At 38.3% G+C, this 26,188-nt stretch overlaps 1 protein-coding gene across 7 annotated transcripts in view; it reads left to right on the forward strand.

The window, feature by feature from the left end:
* GRID1 (glutamate ionotropic receptor delta type subunit 1) overlaps window positions 1–26,188 on the forward strand; it is a 485,653-nt gene that overhangs the window by 77,004 nt on the left and 382,461 nt on the right. The window contains exon 1 of one of the 7 annotated variants that reach the window (XM_072339808.1): window positions 21,728–21,773. The exons of the other annotated variants lie outside the window; for them this stretch is intronic. The gene's annotated coding sequence lies outside the window, so the exon portion shown is untranslated. Of the gene's footprint in view, window positions 1–21,727; window positions 21,774–26,188 lie in introns of those variants that run through there. 7 annotated transcript variants of the gene reach the window in all.

The raw sequence follows: 26,188 nt of genomic DNA on the forward strand, positions 1-26,188 counted from the left end.
ATTGCTGCCTATTGCTGGATGAGATCTTTATTCATCCTCTGGCATTTGAGATTTCTGTTTGGGAATGTTCCTGCAGAAGCAGGTAGTCATGATAGCAGCTTCACGAACCACAGATTTCTTTGCAGGTGGGTCATCAACTATATATCAAGATAATAAGCCTAATACAAACAGGCTTCTAATCAGCTGTGCAGGAGGTAAACACAATTAATTTTTTTGTACCATCCAGTCTTCTGTTTTGTGTTTGTAGTGGACAGTTCTGCTTATGTTATTCAGGAGCATTCAATTTTTGATTAGATTTGGTTTGTAAATTAGTGAAATAGAATGATGTCTTCTGTCCATGTCATTAGCACTTTGTGAATTAGTGCAAAGAAGTTTCCAAACTCTTTTAGAAAAGAGACAGCTACAATGATATGAATATTATAGAATCTTAAGAATATGATAGCAATCAATGAAATCTTCAGTGACATAAAGAAGGATCAGCATCTCACTGCCCTTCCTAAACTAAACATTAGGCCTTATTGGGTGAATTGAGGAGGTGACAAGTTTGAAACAAATGGAATAAGTTGCTTTTTCTTATGAGAGATTGCTGTGGAGGTAAAATTCTACATTAATAAAGGGAAGAACATTAGCTAATGGAAATGAAATGTACTGAAATTAAATACGTAGAGATGATGTTCACATCAGGAAATCCTAGTCAGAAAATAGTTGGCTCCCTTAGCTGTGAGTATTAAGTTGATGTTAGGAACAATTCTACATTGTTCTTACTCTCTTTTCTAGGAATCCTTTCAGGAACCTTGTTGTACAGAAAATGGTGATGAGTGACCAAAAGTGTGGGTAGAAGAGAATATCTCATTTCTGCCTGAAGGAATAACAAGTTTATGGTTAAACTAGTGATGAAAAGATTTATTGACTCTGCTAGCTACGTTAGTTATATTACATTATTGGGAAGATATTTGTGAAGTTTAGGCAGTCAAGATTTATAAATGTTTCTGAGACAATAGTGAAGTCAAAAGGAAAAACAAAACAAAACCAACCACAAAAATCGGATTGTCTATAGCTTGTAACCTGTTTGCCTGCAGTGCAGCTCTTGGGTGTAATATACCTGTCTTTCCATTAATTCATTTCTCTGGAAAAAAATACAGGACACAAAGTATACTTTTGCTGGTCCATAATCAAACACATTGCTATCTAGGTTCTATTTCTGTAGGACAAAAGAATGGGAAATAGAATTAGCTGAAAAATGGCCCAAAGTGCATAGCATTCTAGACTGTTCAGGCTAAAGTATCTCCAAAATGGGCAAGGATTTTGTTTTAGTGTTGTTTAATGAATGGTGGGATGCTTTGAGTTTAAAATCCATTTGGATGCAGTGCACAGGGACGTGTTTGAGCTGTGGGATGTTAAAGTTAGGGTAGTATCATTAGGTTGTGATTGGACTCGGTGATCTTTGAGGTCTTTTCCAACCTGAGCAATTCTGTGATTCTATTCTATGATTCTATGGATTTCAGAGTAAAGCTTTAGAATAGATTGTCAGAATATCAATTATACTTTGTATTTGGCTTTTGAATAATTAGTGTCTAGTTTTGGTTTCTATCTGGTTTTTGTGTTGTTTTTTTTTTTTCCTCTTTAAGACAAGGTCTGCATTTCACATTTCATTTTCACATTTCCTTCAGTCTGAAGGAAAGCACAGATACAAACAACAATTTGAATTCATGTTCATTAAAGCCTGGTAAATGAAGTTAAGATTCCATTGCATGATTGAGAAGCCTCTCTGAACATTGTCCACACTGAGCCTGCCACACATTTGGGTAGTTCTGCTTATGTCGTTGCTTAATTTACAGGAGTGTGTTATCCGGTATTTTTTGAATTTGCTCTTCCCATAGTAATTTAAGGAATCTGAGACATCTGGAGGTCTTTTTCCATACTCAACAAGGAGTGTGGAAGGTCTCTATTGCAACAAATTAATTGCTGTTGCAGAAAGTAATTGAACACCACAAGGTGCTGCACAGAGCCTGAAGAAGTAGTAAGAAACAAACATGCCCTGAGTAGAACCCTGTCAAAGTGCTTGTTGACTGTAAGAATGAGAAAGAATTCAAATACCAGAGGGAATAAAGCTTTGAGGGGTAGCTGTTTATCACACATGCTTTTCTTCGCTCCTGTTTAGAGATGCTTGCAGCTACTTTCTGTTCAAGCCATACAAGATGCATAAAGAGAAGCAGATTGCTTACAGGCTGGTAGCATAACACTTTTTAAGTACCATGAGCACTGTATTAACTCCCTTTTAATTCTGTGCATGTCAGTACCTTGCCCAGCTAATACTGCCAACATGTTTTCCCTGGAAAGCTTTAAACAATATGAAAAAGCACTTTGGGAAAGCTTGTAAAATTCAGTCAATTTGTCACAGTGCTTTATAGTTTTATCACCTTCGTCACTGGAGACTGAGTGCTGCATAGCCAAAAAAACCCACCAGAAACAGCCACCAAACCAGAAAAGCTGGAGCCATTGCTGCCTCTGCATGTTCTGATACGGAAACACCATGTAGAAATGCTTTCTAAAATGGACTGTGGTATAAGATACATCCAGAAGTATAAGGCAGGTAGGACATCTGGACAGCAAAATATATGTGTCTGGAGATGACTGTTCTTATTCTTCTCTGATTTTGTTAGAGCACATTGTTTTTGCTCCAGTGAATCTCTCTGGCTTCACTCAAAGATAAGCTACACAAATCAAGTAAAACAGAAATTGTGATGGGTTCCATTAAATGCATGAACAAATAAGATGAGATAATGTGTTAAATCATAGAAGTAAAATAGATACTATGAAAATTTAGTAGAATCGATACCTTTTGTTTTAATCCTAACTGACAGCCAGGCTCCTGCAGCTATGAAGAATGATGGAAGTGGAACTGCTGGTTGTTGAGGCTTCTCAGGTTTTTTTAAGACGACTAGTTTCCATGTATTCATATGAAAGATGTTTAGCTTAACATAAAGATACAGACACGATCCAAATGCCATAGGAATTCTCATCTTGAAGAAAGCAGGGCTATGTCAGGTTGTTGTTGTTGTTTTTTCCAGTTTAGAATCCACATTTCCAAGCCTTGTTTGTTTTCATCTGAGTCTCTAATGAGCCGTTCCTCCCCATAGTACAGAGTCCTGAAGGACTCTGGTAGGAAGCAGCTCTGTTTCCCAGTCAGCTGTTCCACAGAGGCATGCCACCTGCCCTGAATGGAACGGGGTTGTCAGTCAGTAAGTGATTTACTGATTACTGCTTTACAAATGACGATACATTTGCTTTTGTTGTTTTCATTACAGTTTCCTTAGTATCTTTAGCTGTAAGGCAACAAAGCAAGCAGTTGAAGTGACATTCAGCCCAGAAAAGAGAAATCCCAAGAGTGAGGAAGGATGAAATGACTACAGACACATACATGTATCATGGGGACAGCAGATCAGCTTCTCTTTAGTTGTTGCTTATATTCTATTCTGAATCTATTGTGTGTGCAGCAATTTTCATGGAGAGAAGACAGTGATAATGGCTTTCTTTTTTTTTTAGTTTAAAGTTTTATATCTGATTATAGATAGCAGGCAGATTGTATAGAGATTATAGAGAGTATATACAGTTGTTTACAACATCAAAATTAACAGCTCTAAAAAGAAATAATCATTAGCCAGTGTAATGAGATTTTTGTGGGGATCATGGTGTGCAATAAATGTGATGTGAAAGGAGTCTAGAATTGGAGATGAGCGCAGGAAGTAAATGTGATTTACCAAGTTAAATATTCGTTAACATCGTATCTCAAATGTGAAATAAAAATGCAAGGATACAAAATCAGAACACTTGTTTTAGCATATTTTACATGTAATGATTACTGTAGTTATTTATCATAATGAGTAAAATAGTTGCACCAAGTACTTTATTTATAGCAACATTTGTAATTAGGTACTTGAACATTTGTTATTTCAGACAGGAATGTCCTGTAGAGCTAACCCAGGCGAGAAGAATTCTCCAATTAGTGAATTTACATATTAGACTTGTTTCTATGAAAAAAATAAGAAATTTCCCCATTTCCTGGCAATTACTGTTACTACTAATTTTATTTTTAAAGGAGCAGTATAAGAAAATTTTCCTCTTGTCATGTTTAGTTCTCAAATGAGACTGAAGTTCAGAGAGTATTTTCAGAGAACAAATATCACAGTTATTTTCTAGTTGGAGCTCCCTAGATGTTATTCCATGGGGATTACTTCATACAAATATAGTTATGGAAATAGCTTTTATTCTTTTAAACCTTCTGCTTTTCCTCCCCTTTTCCTTCCACAAAAACCTGGAGTATTCCTCAAAATGAGTCCTTAATCCTTTGGAATGGTACCAGATCCCTCAGTAAGTTCTCTCTTTCTTTTAGCAATACAAAATTAAGGTGAACTGGCAAATTAGTGGTGATTGTTTCCAGTGTGCAAGGCAGAGTTTGAAGAATACTGTTCAAATGCACGTGAAAGAGTCACCTTGATTTCAGACTGAAGGAAATGCCTTCTCTGCTTTGAACATTTTGAGTACGATATATAGAATGTGAAATAAGTATTTAGACAACATAAGATTATTGCCCAGAAGGCCAACTGTGCTCTGGGCTGCGTTAAAAGAGGAGTGAACAGCAGGAAGAGGGAGGTGATTCTCCCCCTCTACTTAGCGTCTTGCTCCCTACAGGCTGTTGTGATCATTGCTCCTTTGGGTTAAATCACTGGCCTCCTTTCTTCTTTTTTAACTGACCTAACTGAGATACCTTGTTGATTTTGTACATATCTGGAGCATCATTCAGACTCAAAGCTTTGTGATTTGCATTTGGGAGTACTCAAGTTCTTCTTTCCCAGTGTGAGGAGCTTGGGTGCTGATCACACGGCTCTGGGTTTCTTTTGGTGGAGGGACAAACTTGTCGCTGGGATGGTCGTGTCGCTGGGGGAGAGGTTTTCACTTAAATAGGAAAGCTTGTTTCACCCCAGGTACTGCATTACATCTGATTTAATAACTGTTTAATGTGGATGATAAATACCTTTCTAATATAAATCCACTTTACTACCTTTAGATTTCTTGAGGGTGACTCTCAAGGAAGAATGCCACTGTTGCATGGTTTCCTTTCAAGCTCTGAGTCACCTTAAGAGAAACAGAAAAGATGTGGTGTCTGCTTTTCTCTGGAGAAAAACTTAGTGTAGGCATTTCCACATAGACATCCATTCCAAATCATTTGTCGAGAAGTGAAGACGTTCGTGTGGGAGATAAGAAATAACTACGATTCTGGGCTCTGCTGGATTCAGTGCAACTTTAGAAGTGTTCTGAATGTTTTCATTATTAACAACAACAATGCGTTTATGTCCTTTATTAGAAGATTCTATGACTTCATTTATGGGTGGGAGTGATCCAAGCAAAATTAGGAAAGGGAAATATTAGCAAACTGAAATTTTAAATATTTACTGTGATAACACATCATTTGTGCCCACTAGCACTCATGTTAGGTTAGACCTGTTTACTTAGCTGCCAGATTCTGTTAATACCTATATATGCTTGTGTTTCCAAAGATACCCCTCTCCTATGTAAGAAATTGTTGTATCTTTCCCTTTCCTGAAGAAGAAGAGGTTGTTTCATACGGTGCTCCACACCTTGATGGAAAGTGGGGAAACAGAAGCTGTTCAAATTCTGTGAGTCTTATGCTCAAGCAGCTGAAGCTTTTTTATAGCCTCTTAAAAATGCGATTAAAAGCTTGTTTTGAATCCAAAAATACTGGTATGTTGAGATGGTGCCTGCAAGAGTGGTCACTCAGGTCTGCAACAGAATTTCATTAGATAGAGTCTGATTCTGTTTTCAGACAAATGGGTGGCCTGCTGGGTACACCTAAGAAGCATCATGAGAAGCCAAGTCAGGCTATTTGTAGTTGTGTGTTTAATTGCTGTGTGTTGGATGGTTACACAAAGGTTTAGTATCCTTTGAGTGTGACACAGGCTGGGAAAGGACCTTCCGGCGTTCAAAATTTGTCAGAATAAAGTTAGTTTGTGAGTAGGTCAGAATAAAGCTGATGAGGAGATAGGATTTGAACGCTGTGCTCACCAGAATACTGGCTGATCTCTGTGTGTCTTTCTCTGTCTTGTACTTCATGAAATCTTTCCTCCCAAATGTACGGGTTTCCACAAGAACTTGGTTTCTTATCCTGTGTTACACTCTCACATCTCTCACGTTTGGACCTTCAGTAACGCTTCCAATGGCAGCATCAGGGGGAGGGGAATGTTGTAAAGGTTTGTGCCTGGCCTATATGTGCTCCTTCTTATTAAGTCCAAGGTATGGCTGGCAGGTCAGAAGAATTTAATGCTATTTTTTTTGTTCTTAACTGGATTTTAAGAGCCTTTTTAAAGGCTGTGTTTGGAGAAGATACACTGTATCCATCTAACGCTTTAGTAGGAGTTTAAAAGATACACTGTATCCATCATCTAATGCTTTAGAAGGAGTTTAAGATGTGAACTCCGTGATTGTAGCTTACAGAATGAATAAAAAAGAGTAATAATTCAAACTTATCCCCTTTTATTTTCCATGAGCTTTCCAATGTGCCCGAATAGTAATCTAGAACATACATCCTGATTTCTAAGAAAACACATTTTATTAGGAAGTTGTAAGAAGTGTTATCCTCTTAGAGTACATCGTATCACAGAATGATGATTTTGAAACATTGTAACACAACCCAAGCGTGGTGCCAGGTAACATGGCTAATTTTGCGCAGTCTGATGTGTAATTAATGGAACTCTTCTCAAAGTGGTTGCTTTTTATGAGAAATAAAAGTGCAAGTGCAACTTGGAGGTATAATTAACAAGTAAAATAACCTGAAAAGCACGTCGTTTAACTATTAGTCAGTGGAGCAAACAATGGCTGTTCAAGAGTTGGTAGTGTTCATCTCACGTGTTTTCGGACTGTGCAGGTGGAGCTGTGGGTAAAAGTGCCTGGAGAATTAATAGTAAAACTGAAAAACAAAAGGTGATAAATTTCCTCTGCTTGGAGAAAAACAACTGGTTATTGCTTGGATATAGTAAAAGAAAAGAAGACCTATTGGAATTTCTTGATTATTTATGGCTATGAATTTCCAGCATGCTGAGGTTTATTTGGTATGTCAGGTAAAAAGGAAACCACTTGTTGCTTTTACCCAGTAGTTGGGATTGGGCAGATGGTGCTTAGAACTGTCTGGGAAAAAGCAAAAATACTTGAAATCAAAGCTTGATACAGCGGGGATAAAAGTGAGTCTGTGTCCAGAATAGAGTATCTGTACAGCTATACATTGTTATGCTCAGATTACTCATAAAGTGGATTATGTCAGTTCTCAATAATAGCAAATTTTTTGCCTTAAAAAAATCCCCAAGTCTTAAAAATAGATAAATAAACCCTCTGAATTTTCAGCCTGCCCAAAAATGGAAGTCAGAGAAGGCAAGAAAGGAAGGTGTGAGTGGTGAGGACAGTTTGGGGAAAGGCATTATGTACAGTTCCTGGAAATGACAGAAATCCTGGTCGGACCAGATATTCTTTGCGTCTTGTCACCCTTGGAGAAAATGCTGTGTATGATGTGAAACATGGATGAGACTTGGTTCTGTTTGCCCGTCAAGAAGCTGCAGTCATTTGCAAACAAAATTCTCCTCTGCTGCAGGCCAAAAATCAGCAAAGCCCAGAGTCCAGTTGGAATTAGTAAGGCTTAGAGATACCACTAAATGAAATGCTCCCCTGGGTGCTTTGCTATCTATAGTGTGCATTTTAAACCTTTGCACTATACGCACACCAATATTCCTCTTTTATACTCTGAAGTCTGTTATCAGCTTCTTTACTTCATTCACCTGCTTTGGCAAGGGGGTTGGACTCGATGATCTCCAGAGGTCCCTTTCAACCCCTACAATTCTGTGATTCTGTATGTAGCTATGACCATACTAAGGACCTGCTGTGCTCCCTTGCTCATACTGCCCTGCTGCAGGAGAGAATGGGGGGCTTGATGTGGGGGACCATTGTTACAGTTGCCAGAGCAGGTTGTTCTACTCAGCAGTTGGCTGAACTCAGAGGTGTTTTGGGAAGCCAGGGCTGCAAGGCCATGTAATAGCACTCGGCTGGACAACCACTACATAAGCAATAACAAAAAAGGATTCATAGTCTGAGCATCTTAGAGGCTGTCTGCTCCTGCGTTTCATCAGGCTTTCTTTTAACCATTCGCACCCAGTGTTTGTCAGTTTAGGAAATTCAAATTGTTGTTGTCTGCATTTGGTTTTTTGACTAAATTAGCAATCACAATTACTTCTGTAGCTATTCTGGTTCCTACAGTACATGAGTGTGCAGGGTTAGATTTTCTGTGTGAGTGTATGCTTGTATGTTGTTGGAAGGAAAATAGCTCTAAAGTGAGAGGCTATTTTGGTGAAACATTTGCATTCTGTGTAAGTGCATATAATGAATATAAAATGGTAGAAAATAGTTTAACTAGCCTTATTTGTGTTTTCATAGGTAGCAAATGATGTAACGTGACATTTGATTTATGCCATCTATGCCTCCAGTGTCTCTGTTGAAATTCAAATGTATCTCATTACTTTATAACTTTTTTTTCAGTTATTTTCTAGAACGTCTTAATTTAATTCTCACTCGTTCTCCCCTGTGGCCTCCAAAGAAAAGGAAATAGGTGGGGCAGACAAATTGAGAAGTAGGAAAATGCTCTGTCAGCTTCTGTGATAGTGTAAGGTGTGCTGGAGGACTAAAATTATCTATTTCATTATCTCCTCATCCAAGTGGAATACTAATCAATATCGAGGACTAAAAGAACAACATTTGACAAATGTAAGCTGCTGCTGATGGTTTGCTTGTTAAAGCCATCATTCTTTTTAGAGGAGCAAGTCTTTTTAAATCTCATTAACATCACTTTAACTGTTAACTATTGTTGGGAATGGTTAAGTCTTAAAGGGCACCATGTCAGCACTTACAGCCTTGAAAAACAGAAAGCACTGAACTGTCCTTTCATTTTCTATTCCTCAAAATACAAATATGTTACAATGTCTTTTCAGGGTCAGATAGTTCAAAAAAGCCTTTCTCATGTGACTTCTTCACTTAGAGAATGAGTGTAATGAGTTGTTTATTGCAGTGGTTCTTCCTTATGCTGCATTTTTAATTCCCAGATCAAGTTTTCATGTGCTTGTGTATGTTAGTACATGACATATAGAGAATGCACAATTATTAAGACAAGTTATATGATTGAATTTTGTGCTTATTGCTCTGTGCATTATTGCTATGTAAGTTACTTTACCACATGATGCCCTTTGTTCACAGGCTGAGATTATTTTCTGCCTATTGTACAGATTGCCTAAAATTTCTATCCTTGTGCATTTCGTTGAGTACAAGATAGAGGTAAAACTCCTCAGGCCTCTTTCTAAACTCTCTAAGAGTTCTCTGAGATCACTCTTGAACAAACAAGCAGGAAATACTCCTTCCTGTATCTTCACTGTAAGAAAAGATGTCTGTCTCCTTTTTCTGAAGGTATACTTTACCACAGTGAGTGGTGTTTACTTTTTCTACTCCAACACCATCTTTACATGGCTTAATCCTTACTAATGACTTCAGCTTGGCTCCGTGCCACAAATCCAACTATGTCTTCAGTAAAACAAAGTGGGAAGAATATTGGAAATCTAGCAAGGAAAATTCTCTTTAACTTCTTTGGCAGAGTGCTGGGGAAGGAAGGGAGAACGCAGCATCAAAATAAATTACAGGATTCAGAAGTGCATTAAATTAGACCTAAGAAATTGCTTTCTCCTGTTATTAGTGACTAGTGATAATTTGAAACATGTCATCCCTGGTCACTTTGTTATTTTAAAACTAAATGGAAATAGAGACATTGGAACAGAAACCTTAAGAAATAGAACCAGTGGTTATATATTAAGGGGGTTACATAAATTAGAATGCTTTGGTTACGAGAACATAACTTACAGAAGAGTTGATTTTAAAAGGAGTAAGAGGGATCATAAGATGGATTTTCTGCAGGTCCTCTTGTTCTGTTTGCTCAGAGCAGAGCAGGGGAGACGAGGCTGCTCAAGATCTTGTCTGGTTCAATTCTGAGTATTTTCAAGGATCCAGGTTCTGCAACACACAAGGGAGTATGAGAATGAGATGCACATTGCCCATCGCAGATCAAGGAGAGACCAGGTTGGAGTTAAAGGTCATTCACGCTTTTTACATATCCCTTTGTCATAGGTTTTCATGAGCGGAATGCATTTTAATGTAATTGGTTTTTTTATTTTTTTTTTTTTAATTTCTGAGTTATGTATAATATTGATCTGTCTCTATGGAGACAGGGATTGCTTCGGGAGAAGCTTAAATTGCAGACATGCATTGTTCAAATCAGTATTCCTTGATCATTGTTCAGGTGGTCCTTCCATGCTGTTCCTCTTTTCTGAGGATTAGGATACCTGCAGAAGAGGTAATGTAGATCGAGCATTAAGTGAGCTCTGGTAGTTGGTGTATCTGAACTGTGCTCAGCCATGCAAATCTGATCAGGTTATTTGGCTGCTATGCTCATCAATTTCAAAGGTAATTATAATTAAGAGAGGTTGAGGTTTGTCTAGTGCAGGCATACAGACAGAGCTGTCACACTGCTTTTCTGGATGTGAAGGTCTTTCTACTCATCTTGACTGTGACTTCACTTTTTACAAGATGACCGTATCCATGAGGTAGGAAAAATTCAGAAAGGAGAATAATAACTGCAATTTTGTCCATGGCTCAATAGCAAAATAACTCTTTATTAACAAAAAAAGAAACATTCATGGTATGTACAACACAAAGAGGTTCTCTTTATTTCCTGTAGGTGAAGATAATATTTTATTTATTGTGCAATTGTATAATCCCAGGGGTAGGGATTTGCTGCAGAAAATCAAGTATTCACCTCAAAACAATACATCAAAGGATCTTCAGTTCTCAGATTTTATACAGTTGTTAATCTTGGATTCATTTACAGCTGCCAGAATCAACTTCTTCCTCTCTATGCTTTGCCTGTCAGTAAATGCCAAACAATGAGAATTTCTAAATATGCTCCACAAAGGCTTTATAAAAGTAATATTAAAACATCTTTCCCACTGGAACATAGTCAAGTCTGAGGGAAGCAGATTTTGAAAGGACATGCCTTGGTTCTTCTCTGCTCTCCTGAGCATCTGAGTTGTTTATTTGTTTATTTTGTTCTATGTGTATTTCATTGATTGTGACTGTCAGAGGTTCCTTTTAGCTTTTATTTTGCTCTATTAATCTCTTTGTCTCATCTCTTTGTCTCCCTTGATGGCTTTTTTGTAATGGAAGGAAGAGGCGGTCTGTTTCCAGGAGTTGTCTGGATCAGCATCCTGCTGTCTTAGAAGTTGGAGATATACAAAGTAATGAATACAGTGACATAGTGGAGGAGTCAGATAAGTGGAGTTATCATTGTTTTGGAGCAGAAAGGAATAGTTTAGACATGTCGGTTAGTACTAGGGGAAAGAAATGGGTCTCCGGAGAAGTAATTGAAAGGATGTCATTGGAAAAGAAAGGTGGCACATTCTTCTGTAGTTCACAGGAAGCAAGAAGAGCGTAATTGCTACTCTATCACATCAGAAAAGTAAATGATGAGACCTTACTTCAGGAAGGTCACAGACTGAAGGATCCTGTAGTTGCATTTCAGTGCAACAATGAATTAGAATTACTGCAGTTACAATTGGATAGTTATTCTACTTAATAGTTTTTTTTTTTCTTCACTAATGCATTCTATATTTTGTTTTGCTTTTTGTGGTTTCTCTTACATGGAACTATGTTGGCAATTTCTCCTTCTTAGTTTTGTAACTCTGAAGCATTAGCTCTAGCAGTGTAACTTACACATAAGTAACTTGAGAGAGGAAAAGATTTTAGGTTGTTTATGTGAAAAAATATATCAGAGTATTTGTTAGTAGAGATCCAACGTAAGTTTGAACATATTTGCACTCAGGATGCCAGAGATTGAAAGCGGTAGATTTAAGAATTCATTAAGTGAGATACGGGAAAGAGTCTTTAAATAAATCTAATGGGGTATTAAGATTTCTGGCATAAGAAAGTTTACTACTAAGATTCTTAGGTAGTTCTTTGTTTCCAGTGTTTTTATGCTTTATTGATTTTTATTATAGTTTGAACAAACTTCTGAGGCAGGAAAGTGCCGTCCTTCTTTTAAAGCTGAGTAACTGAAACACAAGATGGGACTGTAGCTTTCCTAAGGTACGAAAAGATGTCTGAGGTGGGACAGAAGGTGGTAAATTGGTTTCCCATGTCCCAGGCTAGAATCCTATTGCCCAGATATATCTGCATATCGCATCTGTTGAATGCCTTACAGTTGTATGCAGCTCATTGATCCAGCCTATCCAGATCCAACTGCAGAGCCTTCCTACCCTCAAGCAGATCATTTTAGTTTCCCAAGTTCCAGAAGAAGCTCTGTGTTCAGCCAGCATCTCCTGGTTCTGCTACAGCCAAATGGATGTGGAATGTTGGCCAGGGTACTTACTCTGCCTTGACATTCTGCTTCTGTAAACTGGAAGCTGTGTTTTCTTGTCTCTGGACAGTGCTGTAAGGGTTCATTCATGTCTATAAAATGCTAGAAGCTGGGAAAGAACAAGGTCATAAAATTGCACATCTAAGTACTGTAGACCACTGACATTTTGCAGTTTTGTAACAGCCTAGACTGCTTTATAGCTGTAGAGTGGAAAATGAATGTCATACGATGTCTACATCCTATCAGAGTGTAGAAATACAAGTCTAGGGGAGAGTACAGAGAATAACAAAAGGATGGTATTTCCCTTATTTATCGTTTTGAATCAGAACAATAAATCATGTAATATTGCTGTAGATGTAATTGCAGTTACTGACTTGTGGAGTAATATTGCAGCCTGCTCTATGCCTACCACTGATGTGATTTTGCAGAGGTTGGGTAGTGCTGTCAAATGCATTTGTAGATGAGATTATAATGTTTTTATCATATTATTATACCTTGTTGTCTAAAATCTTTGTTTCTTTTGCTGTGGTAAAAGCGACCACAAGTTTTGATTGAGTACAGTTGTGTCTTGATATGATCACCTGAACTTAGGGCTGCCAGGAGGCTGTGTATGTGCATGAATTGTCCAGTGAGCAGATTTCAATTTGAGGAGTGCTCTGAAGTCACGAGCCAGGACTGTGTGAAATTGAGTCTCTTTGCCTTGTATAACTTAAAGTTACAACAGTTTCTGAAACCTATTCTTAGTATCTCAGGTAGTTACAGACTACAGGCAACAGGATCTACAGACCACCTTGTTTTACAGCAGAGTAAACAAGTTAAAAAATCATTTTGGAGAACAGACAGAGCTTCTTCCTCTGAACAACAGTTATGGAACTATCTGTGCAAAATCAACCAGTGGTCATTCTACAACATCTAAAACCTTTCTGAAAGGTTTAGGTTATTTTTTAGAGCTGTTTAGTATTGCAGATGTTTACTGTGATGCTGGTAGAGTACGTGAGGGGAAGTCTTAAGGCCAGAGGGAGAATTAAGAAGTATTATTCTGAAGCCAGAAAGAAACCACTGGTATACTTAAGAAAAACACCTTACAGGATTTCTAATAACAAAGATGTAATAAAAATGCTCGTGAAGAGTTAAAAATAGGAGAGGCCTTCTGGTGTTGTTTGTGGAACTTTTTTCTTACTCTCCTGAGAGACTGAGTTAGTTCATTCAGGAAACTTTGTAATGCTATATCAACAGTTTAGAGACACTACTGTTGTTAGCAAGTCTATGTTTTCCAGGGCACCACCGAGGAGGAGGATATAACATCTGAAAGCACATCGTCCTTTTTTACAACTTTTTGTGCATTATCCTCTGTATAGCATTCATTAACGTAATGCAAGATGCCAATTGAAGTGATCTGGTAAACCAGCCCATCACAGAGCACAAAAATAACACATCTCTGTTTTAAAAGTTAGTGGTTGTAAAGTCTGCAGGCATAAGCCCTCAGAACAGGTTACTGAGCTGAGAGTTGTCCTGAATTTCCAAGTAGTCATCTGATTAAGTAGAATTATCATGACAGTTTCAATCATGGTTTGTTTGCTTTATTACTGTTATTTAATTATGAAGTAAAAAAGTCTTACAAACAGATGTGATACGTTCTCCCCTACAGATACTTTTTGAAATTCCTTGCAGTTTGCCTTTTCCAAAGGTTTCCTGTCTAACCAAGGGCACCATGGTGGTGGAGCTGAGGATGCTTTCTCAGAAATTGACCCTGCAGTGGCTTTTTCTTTCCTCTCGACTGTTAATGCAGAACTGTATGAACTTTTACAGACTGATGAAAACATGTTTTGCATCGCTACACCTCTTGCCTTGATGTCAATGTCTGAAAGCAGCTCTATTAGCTTAATAGATTTGAGAATGCCCCAAAACAGATCTCTGAATTGGAATTGAAAGCTTTCTAATTACTCGGGCAAGAGCAGAAATTATGCTTCATGAATCATTCAAAACAAGCAGGCCTATAATCTTTTCTTGATTGTACTTTTCAGTTCATGTACTGAGTACAGCCTCCTTCTGCAGTTGATTTTGATGGTGATGAATTTGTCTGCCAGAACTAGGGCTGAGCTGAGCCTTCCTGCCTGGTTCTGAAAGGTTCATCCTCACTGCTTTGATTCTTTAATCACAGCAAGTCTGCAGCTCTGTAATGTAAAGGAAACATGTCATCTTAGATGTTAAGATGATGCACAAATATATCACTATTGATTATCTCTGAGGAAACCCTTTAATTTAGTATATGAATATTTATATTAAGTGAATTCGAGCTTTTGCAGAAGTTAATTTAGTGATGGCCTAATTACACAGTTCAATACAATCTAATAATCCAGGCTAATATACAGGGCAGTAGGAGATTTTTCTTTGTGATTTAGCTGGCAGCAATCACTGATCTTTGTGTCTGTTACCAAAAAAGACATCTGAATCTTTTCCTGGCACTGAGTTCTTTATTTCTGTGTGTGTCACAGTTTAGTTTATTGTTTCCAGTTGTCCTGTGTTCTTAACATTTGTCTTTATTTCTGTGTTGGTTTCTTATTTTTTCTTTCCATCCGTGACTCACAGCGATAACTTACTTTGCTCTTAGGATGGTAAACAACGTACTGATGGATGCACTGCATCTGATGCAGGACGTTGTTGTTAGATGAGAAGCGGTGACTCAGCTTTCCTCAGTCAGCAAGGGGCCGGCTGCTGAGTCATTTTGGTAAATGTCTGCTTTTTGGTCAATGGTGATGAACGTGACAGTATTCAAGGAACCCCTAGGATAAAGTTAGTGCTTTAAAAGCTTATACAGGTACATCTGCAGTGAGAAAAAAATATATTTATAGAGCGACCTTATCCTTTAGAAGAGTACATTCTGTGATATAAAAGAAAACTTGTTTGCTATTCCATTATGAGAAAACACTTAATAAACTGAATTCATTCCTGGCATAGCTGCTGAATAGTGTAATCAGGGATTAAAATGAGCTTTCTTTGCTTTGTTGTTGTATTTCATATATTTATATAAGGATGTTAAGGTGAAGTTCCTCACTGGTTTTGCATGCGTGCATATTTTCACAAGGTCTGACACCCCCCAAATTCCAGTGACTTTGTTAAGAGGCAACCTGCAATTGGGATGGGTTGCTTTCTCCAGCTTTCTCCCTGTATCCTCCAAATCACAGGGGCTAATTGCTGCAAATAGTGTTTTACACCCTCTTCCTCCTTTCCTTGCTTAATGGCCAGAAAATAATGATTGCAGTCAACATTCATCACTAGCATAAAATTGGTGTAGTACCGTATTAGATTTCTTTTCTCCTATCTCTACTGATATGACTTAAATGAAGGCCCTACTAAAAACAGATAATAAGGGGCATTGCAGTGATTTCTAGAGACAAGTAGTGTTGACTGATGTCATGTTTCCCTTTCACTTGCTTTCTGAAACAGGAAGATGATAATCTTTCCTTACCAGAACAGAATTTCAGCTTGCCTGTCTGCAAGGATTACTGGTTGGAGTGGGTTTTGTTTTGTGGTATGGCTGTTAGTTTCAATTCTGCAGAACACTATGCTATTATCAAATTAAAGTTATTTATCTACAGTTTGTCATATTTTATAGTAAAGTTAACCTGTTATTTAAATGCAGGAGAGATTATATTTTCTCTTAAATAAAATAGTTTTGGTTTTTTTTAACAAAAAAGATGGATGTTTTGCTGGACTTAAGGGTATGAGAACTAGTAGGATGAATTAAGTGAAATAAGCTAAAGTAGCATCATGATCCTAATTCTTTTTCTTTATTAAACTAAATACTCCCTAAAGGAAAAATGTAAATATATCCTTGGATATGTTTCTAAATCTGTTACTAGTTTATTTGGTCTGCTATCCAACGTGTTTAGGAGTTGTTTTCTTTGCAGGTTGATACTGAAAATCAATTGTCGCCTAATATTAATAATAATAATAATCCAAAAATAATATTGGATGTGCCACAAATAATCTTCACTGATACTTGTTCCTTTTGGAAAAGCATTTTATTTGAAGGATGAAATATCATCTGATCTCATTAGAGGACATGTTGGAAAGCACCAAATTCTTGTTCTATTTTCAAATTAGTTTGTTATTGAAAGATTGGCTGAGCGCTGAGTTTACCTGTTCACACTTCACACACGCTTGCCCTTCTGTCTAACCGCTTTCTTCATTTTCTTACCTCTGTCACATCCTTACTGGAGAAAATGGGGGAAAAAAAGTGAAAAAAATAAAAAGGTACAAGTGATGAAGCATGCCTGTTTGAGCAAGTTAGTGCAGCAAGGATCAACTGATGCATCTCAGAACAGAGTGGTTCCAGAGCAGTGGAAGTATCTAGGAACATCTTACTTTGTCCTCTTCTAAAGTGTTTGTATATCGAATGTATTGGAGGACATAATGTGAAGTACTATGCTGTAATGAGATACTATGGGTATAAATACAGCAGTGTCTGGTGAGTCTCAAAAAAGTACAATATTTAAATTCAGGTTTTCATGACTCTGACCATGGGTTTTATTTATTCTTAACCTCACAGAAATCAGAAGTTTAAAAAAAGATGGTCTGGTGGAGAGCTAACAAAAATACACATACTTGGGGCAAGTTAGAGAGCAAGAACTGATTGTTGGAAGTAGTTATGTGGAAATTTTCTTATGGTAATGGACTGTTTTCCTTCTACCTTCTATTTGTTTGTCTCAGCCAGTTGTCTGGTCTCATTTTTTTTGTCTTTAACTGGCTGTTACAACCCAGTGAGTTGTCCTTGTTAGAAACTCATTCATCGGGTGTCTGTAAAGGGCCTAGAACAAGGAGGACCCAGCCTTGTTAAAGTTGCTGGTTGCAAAGAGTGATACTAATAATTAAAAATGGCACGGAGAAATTGGTTTGAAACTGGAGTTTGTATGAAATGTTATACTGAATGTAATAAAAAAGGGTCCTTCACATATAAATGGGTTTGAGAAGATACAGAGTAATCAAGTTCATCTGCAGTTTTTAGTACTTTGCATCTCATGTCTCCCAAGGTGCTTTACAGCACAATAATCATGATTAACTCTGGATTTAATCAGTGAGCAAGTGCAGCAATCCACAAAGTGGGACAAAGACTTAGAAGAGCGTGGCATTGCTTAGGACCCTAGTGACAGTGTTATAATTCATGAAGAAATGTCAGTGAGAACCAGAACATTTGGGTGTGACAGACTATAGGAGTTTCCTATTCAGTATTTCAGAGAATAAGTTGGAACAGAAGTCCACAAAGATCTCTTCTTTAACGTACTAATCTCAGGATGGGATGTTTGGGATGTGTGCTTTGTTTTAGGGTGATGCTGATAAGTCACAAGAGACATTAGACTGTGGCTTCAATTTTATTTCAGTTTTACTTACAAACATTTATGAAAGTACAAATATCTCTCGAATATCAACTCTGTGAATTGCAAACACTGGTTTCTTGGCAACCATCTCAGCAGTTTGCTGTTTAAAAAGGGCACATTTTTGAATAAACTGGGAATTAAGAGGCTTTGACGATCTGACTGTAAGGGAGATTTATGGCTCTTGTTTTAAGTTTTTTAAGTATTGCATTCTCAGTTGATCATCATGGTGAGTACCAAGCCCATCCATAAAGTTCCTAAACACTGCAAACTTAGCTAGCTTTTCCTCGTTTGGATTCTTGAGGTGTGAACATTCCTTTGAAACATGTTTAATCACTAGGCAAATTGAATAAGCTGCTGCCTTAAATGGGTGGTTATTTCTTCAGTGGGTAATTGTGGAGGACTCGTTCCTCTTCCCTTGTTTCTGGGAAGCAATGGTGATGAGGAAGTATGCACCTTGGCAAGGGGCTAAGAGATGGATCAGGTGTACAGGGAAGACTCTGGGAAGGATAAAGTGTATTTCATAGGACGGTATGGCCTAACAAATTGCAAACACAGTTTTTGGGTTTTTTTCTGCCTGTACTCTCATCTCACTACCTCAAATTTAGGATCAGTGTTCGCTGTCCTAGATTTGTGTAGAGCTTGTAGAAACTGACTGAGATAGTGGGCAATAATCCAGTTTCTGGAGTCTATATGTCTGATGTGCAAGCAGTTTAAGTTCAAGTCTTAGATACGCTTTTCTCTGGTGTTCTTATGGTTTACTGAAATTGATATTAAAAAGTAATAGTGTGGCTTAGAAAGAATTCCTTTTAAGTCTTTTATTATGTAAGGACTTTATTGCTTCCTGAGCAAATGAAATTTGTGGTTATGAGAATTAGGTGTGATTTGGTAGGATATTGATTCTCCTGTGGTTCTGGTGAAGAGAAGAGAGGTCAGTGAAAGGAGTAAAGAAATACTTTCGGTCTCTTTCTCTGGATGTCATTGCTGGCTCTAGATTACATCTTCTGGATGTGTATTGGATCAAGATTTTAGGGTTCTATACTCCTAAGATTCTGGATAGTTTTAAAATTATGCCATAAGTGCTTTATATCCGGCTTCAGGTAAGTGGTGACTACTACTACCAGAACAGCATTGTAGTCATAGCTGCATCAAAGTTTATTACAAAGCCTCTCATTCTGTGACACTGCAATCTAGATGCCCTGCTAACTTAACAAATGTGAATGAACTGATGTTTTTATACCTTCACAGAACAGCGAAGTTTTCTGTAGGTAAGGACTCATGGTAGGTGTTACTAAAGGAGCTGCCAGGTGTATCGTGAAGTCATAGCTAGGAACAAGATTTCATTCTTCCTTGCTTTACCAACCTTTCCTCGCTCTGTCTTCTATGGCAATTTCCTTTGTTAGGCACCCTTCAAGGTTGTTTGCCATTCCGGATGGCAATGATGTCCTTTTGTCATAGTACATTCACTTTTAAATCTTAGTGCATTTGTTTTTTGTTTTTATTCTGTGAGGTGAAAGGGGGGGAAACAATGCTTGTATAGCCTTCAGAGGATTTAGTAAGATTGGCTGGTTCAAACATGCTGAACTTCTTAAGGCACAGAACTGTAACTTTGCTCCTGTATGTGCTCAGGGAAGAAGAAACTCAGATTAATACTCCTTTTACACTTGGAACTTCTAATGTCTCACTGGACAGCTGATGGATACAGACCATGCATCCAGTCTTTCCCAAGTTCATGCTGCATGAAGTCACGATCTACATATTATCATAATCAATATTTTATTTATTTACCGAATAAAGTATTAATTGTTTTACTTGCCATCATTTTCAGACTCTCTTGTCAGAATTAGTGCATTATGTATACTTACAGGTTATGTTAATTTGTGCTGAGATGAAGATGGTACCACACAGATTTTAATTGTTAAGCAAAATCTAAATACATATAAAGAACAACCTAGACAGATGTATTATGTTATGCTAAGGCAAATGATGTTACAATTTACTACTTCCCTCTGGAAAAAGAGAGATGTTTCTGAGATGAAATCCAGCAATTCAAATGAATTTTTTATAACTTGCATGCGTGCGGAATTCATTTTGTTCATCATCTAATGGATCTTCTTATGTAAATGTGACGGTCTTGAGAAACTGAGCTGTCAGATGGAGTGGGAAACAACTTTCTGCATTTGTTTGGTATCATCAGCTTATCAAGACTTTCATATTAGAATTGTAGAATCATTAAGGCTGGAAAAGACCAGTAAGATCATATAGTCCAACTGTCAGCTCATTGCCAGTGTGCCCACTAACCCGTGTTCCTCAGAGCCACATCTACAGGTTTCTTCAACACCTCCAGGGATGGTGACTCCACCACTGCCTGGGCAGCCCACTCACTGTTTGACTGCTTTTTCAAGGACATTTTTCCCTAACATCCAACCAATCTTGTACAGACAATCGTAGCTAGAGCTTCCGCCACTTCTTAACAGTACTGTAATCTTAACACTGGTATAGAGGAAAAAATGTTATTTAGGAAAGCCAGTAGAGATATTTAACAGAAAATTTATAGGGCTCCTGAAGGCTAAATGAGTGGTTATTGCCCTTCTCTTCACTGTTTTGATTTGGTAGAGGTAGTGAAAACTTTTACCTCTGTTAAAGGTGTGGATACAGGTGTGGATAAAGGTCTCCTAGAAAGGTTTTTTTCTTTTGTTGAGGACAGGTTTTGCATTAGCAGCAGTTCTTCCATCTGAACTCTGTGTTCAGTGAAAAGGCTGATTGCCCCCATCTCTGTAGGACAAAAACTTGCATCTTTTTTCTGAGTGTTCTCTCTCCATTCTGAAAGCTGTGGAATACGGGAGCCTCCCCTGCTTTAAATCTGATCTTGTTACATTCAAATCAATGAAGAGAATTATCACCTCCTTAGAGGTCACCACCTTAGAGTCAAGTCTAGACTTCAGGATCACTTTTAGCAGGTACCTGGAATCCACTGCTGTGTTGTTGTATGATTTCTGTTAGTTCTATGCATGCTGTTCACATACAAGGCAGTTACAGGGCTCACATTCAGGCAGCAGATGACTTCAGGTGGAGAGCAGAGTGGTGAGCAGCATATGGCTAAATGAGCAGCAGAAAAGCAGTTGTGGGGAGCCTTTAAAAGGGAATTTCTAAGAGATGTGGAACCTTTCTGAATGCAGGAAACTGGGAGTTCTCTTGAGAAAAGGTGGCTTGCTTAATGCTTTTGAGCACAGCTTTCAGGTGGGATTTCAGTGTTTTAGAAGTATATGATACAACTTACCTATGCAGGTAACAAATAAGATTTATTTACCTATCTGGTTATTTTAGTCACTTCTGTTTATTATTAGCATATTGTTTTTTATTTGTTCGGAAGCTCATTTTATGTTTGTGAGCTTTGTAAGTCATAAATCCTTTCTGGGTCCACCCTACTGCAAGAAGATTATTGTACAGGAAGTATTTGGGGTACAAAAGTCAACAATCAGCCAGAAGACTGAGGAAAGAAATCTGTCTGCAGACCTAGCAGCCCCATTGGGTTGGAAGCTATTGGATTGCTATTTATCTGGTGTTTAAACATGTCGGGTACCTGGAAGTCACTGACGGGTAGTTGTACCTCCAAAGGGAATCCTATTATATGCTGAGTGGTAATAATATATATACCATGTTAAAGGGTGTAGGGAAACTGCTAGGTCATAGCTTGAACTGGTGATTGAGCACCTGGTGAAGGGTTGTGGCTCGCCCAGGGAGAGGCAGATCATTGGTACCTGTGCTTCCCCCATGACAAGAAGGGGTGGGTCCAGGGCCAGCCATTGGATGGAGAGCATCTCTTGTTCCTTGGCTGCTCCCTGAGACAGGGTGCTGCATAGCCAGAGATCCCCATCGCCACTTGGGTGAGTTCTGTTCTTTCTGTGACTCTTGACCTACCTGAAGATACTTTAATATCACTGAGCACCTGTCAGAAGCAATTTTCTTCTTTGTAAGCAGAACATAATGTATTTCAGTAAACTTGAATATTGTTTATTTTGATGTAGCTTAACTTTTGCATTGGCTCTTAGTTCTTAGAAGGTTCTTAATAACTTGAATATGAATGTTATTGTATAAGGTGGATTATAGAGTTCAAGTGGATGAAGTAGAAGGAAGTACGCTGGGAGATGTTTTGTATTTACCTATTTCTTTTTACGTGGAACAATTTTTGCACTATGGGCTGATTCCATCCTGCTTTATGAAAGCTTTATCGGTGGAAAGTGGGTGTAGAAGTCTACCAGTTTTATTGATGTTAAGGATGTAAGAAAACATACAAGTTGCAAGATAATATACTGGTATGCGTGGTTCTCTTTGTAGAAATATCCTCTTCGGGAAACCAAAGTAGGGTTATGGCATAGACTAATTGCTAACTGTTGTTGTTTTTTTTTTATTTCCTCTTTTCAAAAGCTGTTGAGTAACTGCTCTGTGGTAGTTTGCTTCTGCTTAAGAGGCCTATTTCACCTTTTGTGGATGTTAATGGTATGCTGTGAATTACAAGGGTTTATTTTAGAGTAACTAAAGTTGAGATATCTGTCAGCGGGGAGGGAGTTCAGTGTTCTTAAACAACCAGTGTGTAAATGAACTCCAAATGGTGTTCGGGGAGCCTTGTGAAGTGCTGTAGTTTGTGTGCTTCCCACTGTGAAGGATGACTGTTGATTCCACTAGCTCATCCACAGGGAGGTTTTCATTCTAGCTCATATTTGAATGATTGATTCGTGTTACGGTGTACATGCATGAGCGTAATGCATTGATTACTTTTTCTGCTGTTCATAGGCACTGCTTACATATTTCTCTATCAACCATAAACTGTCATCGCAGGAAGCTTTTATCTGGTGTGCTGCTAATAGCAAGAAAGCTTATATTGTTGTTAGCTGTCTCTGGTGTGGCTGAGTGAGTTGCTGTACTTCTCAGAAACATATCTTTGCAGAAGGGTGGGAAGAGTGATGAGATTTATTGGACATGGTTACTGTGGCTGCCTGCTACAAAGTTTTGGATGTGGCGTTTTTGTAATATTTTTTTCTTTAAGCAAATTTGCTGTCTATGAAATCCAGGCCCAGGTAGCTCTGGGAGGGGAGAAGGGGGAAATATTTCTATGACCCAGAATTGCCCTTGAGAACTCCAGCCAAGGGTTGAATCCTTTTACACCTTTAGCTTTCAGTGAACTGAACCAGCGCTTGAATCAGACCTGCAGCTCCTGCCCTTTAAGTAGAAATGAATTTGTTTAGTGGAAAACCAGTCTTTACAAGGGAGTTCTTCCTAGTGCTTCAAGAAAGAATGTAGAGAGTATGCATTTATTCAAACATTGCAAGGCATCTTAGAGACTTCTCGTTTATCTTCCCTCTTGAATTCTGTGTTGTAGCAGAAATGGTAAGTCATGGCCTGAAGCACTGATGGAGCACCCAGTGGGAAGGCAGGGCCAACACAGGGGAGCTCAGGTGCACACAGTGCAGCTGAGTGATCAGAAGGGCTGGAGCCAGGATGCACCCCTTCCCAGTCCTCGTTGAAGGGCTGGCAGTGGAGGTGAGGGTATCTCTTGCTGAAGATGTCTGTATACCTGAGGCCTTCCCAAGTTAAGCAGCTCTTTTTGTTCATTTCTGTGGCTGCTGCATTTGGGCTTGTTCTTGTTTGTTATAGCCAAAGATTTTGCCACCATGCTGTTATTGCTGTACATTCCATCCTGTTATAGTGTTACATATGTCTTATATCTTTATTGGCAGATATATACACAATTTGAAAGTTAAGCATCAGCTGTCTCTGAGACCCAACACAATCAGCGTGTTGTTGCGTCTCGGACTTAATTGTGTGTGTGTGTGCTGGGGGTCTTTAATCAGGAACTAATCCTTAGTCACTGACTTCTGGTTTGTGTCATGAGCCGATTTCAAACTCGACAGCTGGGTCTTTGCTGGTGAAATTAAACTGGAAGATGCTCTCCAGGAGGACTCCAAAAGCTTCCACTGGCCATTTAGCCCACAACACGGAATCAATGCTAGTGCTAAGCAAAACCCTCTAACTTTATTCTGAGAACACCTGGTCAATAGCTCCTGCTGATTCACTGCTTGTGGGAGCTGCTCACACTGTTTTGAGTTATTGGCTAATACAGGTAAAGCGTGAGATTTCCTTTATTATATTTCTTTTTGTATGTGTGTCCCACGGAAAGGAGAAGGTCATTGGAGTGTGAAGTTGAGGGATGGAGAAAGAAGGATGAAGTATCTATGGAGATGAACTGAGACTTCTAACTTGATAAGAAAAAAGCCACAAGGAACACAATGCTACGTAAACTCTGATTATATTTATTTCCATGAGGATGAATGAGAACTTCACTATTCCTTTTCATGGAGGACAAGGGATGACTATTTTTTGAGATGTAGGAGAACCATCTAACTCTCACCTCTGAGGTTTTGATACACATCTCAACTTGTGCGTTGTAAATGCCAGCTTTGTAAGTCATTACTGAATGCTTTGTTTTGCTTTTAGCATTGACTATTGAGGTTCCACTTTGCATACACATTTACTGCACTAAATGAGCTTTAGGACTGGGATAATGAAAATATTTAGAGAAAGTAATAGTTTGTACTCTGCAAGATTAAGCAACTGAATAGAAGGGCGTAAGGAAAGGGGGGGGGGGGGGGGGGGAAGTGCCTGGAGTAGGAAAGGCCTGTTCTCATAATTTAAGGCCATATGAATGTATTGGTTTCTTCATCTATGGCTCCACTTGTCGTTTTCATCTTGTTTTATAATTATTCTTCTCAATTTGCCTCCTGTGTGATATTTTTTTCTCATGAGATCTTGTTGTGTCACCGTGACTGTCAGGAATAGTGTTCTGCTATTTATCCATGTGGAGGAGTTCTGATTTATTTTTGTTGTTTCTTTTTTGAGCGTATGTCCAGCCTTCTAATGGTTTGGTATGCCTGGTATCCTTTCATTGTGAGACTGGGCTCTGCTTTTTGCAGTGTTGAAAACCCATTTTTCCCTAGGGGAAGCAAGAATGCAGCATACTGGAAGAGGACTTCTGTGCTTCTATTTTTTTTATTGTTTTTGTAAAACCTTTCTTATTTTAGCCAAGTAACAGGAAAACTGTGAAGAGACTGATTGATAGAAGCACTGTCAATCAAAATATAAAACTGGTTCCTCAATGGAAGTTGCATAGTAAGGTATAGTCGTGAATGTTGCTTTTTCATTCAGATTTTCTTTTTTGGTCTTATGTAGGATGCTAAAAATTATTGTGGAATCAGAATATAGAATGGTGATTCCTAGGCAAAGTAGTTTAGGCTCAGTTCCTTCCTTTGAAAGGTTTCCTTTGGTAATTTTTCTTCTGATTACTATTTATTCTTACATAAGACCTAATCTAAAGACTGGGAAACTGAAAGTGTTTTCAGGTTTGTTTTTGTTTTTCCTCTTAGAGGTGGAATAATTCTATGTTGCCTTAAGGAGAATTATATCCCCCATTTTATCTTTTGTAAATACTGTTATTCAAAGGCAGTTACACATATATGAAGCATAAGACACCTTTGGGATCTGGTAGCATACACAACATATTTGTTTTTCTGCTTTGTCAATGTGCTCTCTAACTACTGGCTTTCATATTGCATTGATTGTTTTGTCATGTTGTTCAGAAGAGCTTTGTTTATGCTTGTATGTGTATTTGCCTTTTCCTTGTGGTTTCTTGTTTAATTTTAGCTGACCTTGACAGGAGGTTGACAGGATTGGGGAAATCCTATTGGCGTTCCTTGCAGCAACTGGAGGAGAATCTCCCTTATTTTTTGCATATCAGAATATTTAATGAGGTGAGCAGTCCTGTATGCTCGGTCACCTCAGGAGCTGTTGCTTTTGTTAAAGTGATCGTGCTTTAGATTGTCAAGTAAGTTACTGTTAGGACACAAATTCATCAAATGAAAAGCCCTTGATGTCTTCTTCTGCTTAAAGAGCTATTTAATTTTTTTAAATGTCGTGTGTTTATTTTGGATTGTGGCTTCCATTCTTCCTGCTGTGGAACCTGCAGAGAGCTGTGGTGCCATTTGAATAATGTTTGTCACAGAACTGGGCACTGGAAGCCTTTTGTGGTATTGGTGTTGAGTGACATCAGAAACTTCACTAGAAGAGTTATCTTTGCAAGGGATGTGTGTTTGGGAAGTGCTCTGGCAGTAAAGATGACTTTAATAGTGTTTGGTATTGGACTGGGTGGAACCAAATGGTAGTTTTCAGTGTTTGAGAAACCACTTAATAATTGTTTCTGTAGTACGGACAAGAGGAAGGCTAACCTCGTAAAGCAGTGGGAGAGATA

This window comes from Excalfactoria chinensis, chromosome 6, assembly GCF_039878825.1.
Source record: "Excalfactoria chinensis isolate bCotChi1 chromosome 6, bCotChi1.hap2, whole genome shotgun sequence".
Classification (NCBI taxonomy): Eukaryota; Metazoa; Chordata; class Aves; order Galliformes; family Phasianidae; genus Excalfactoria; species Excalfactoria chinensis.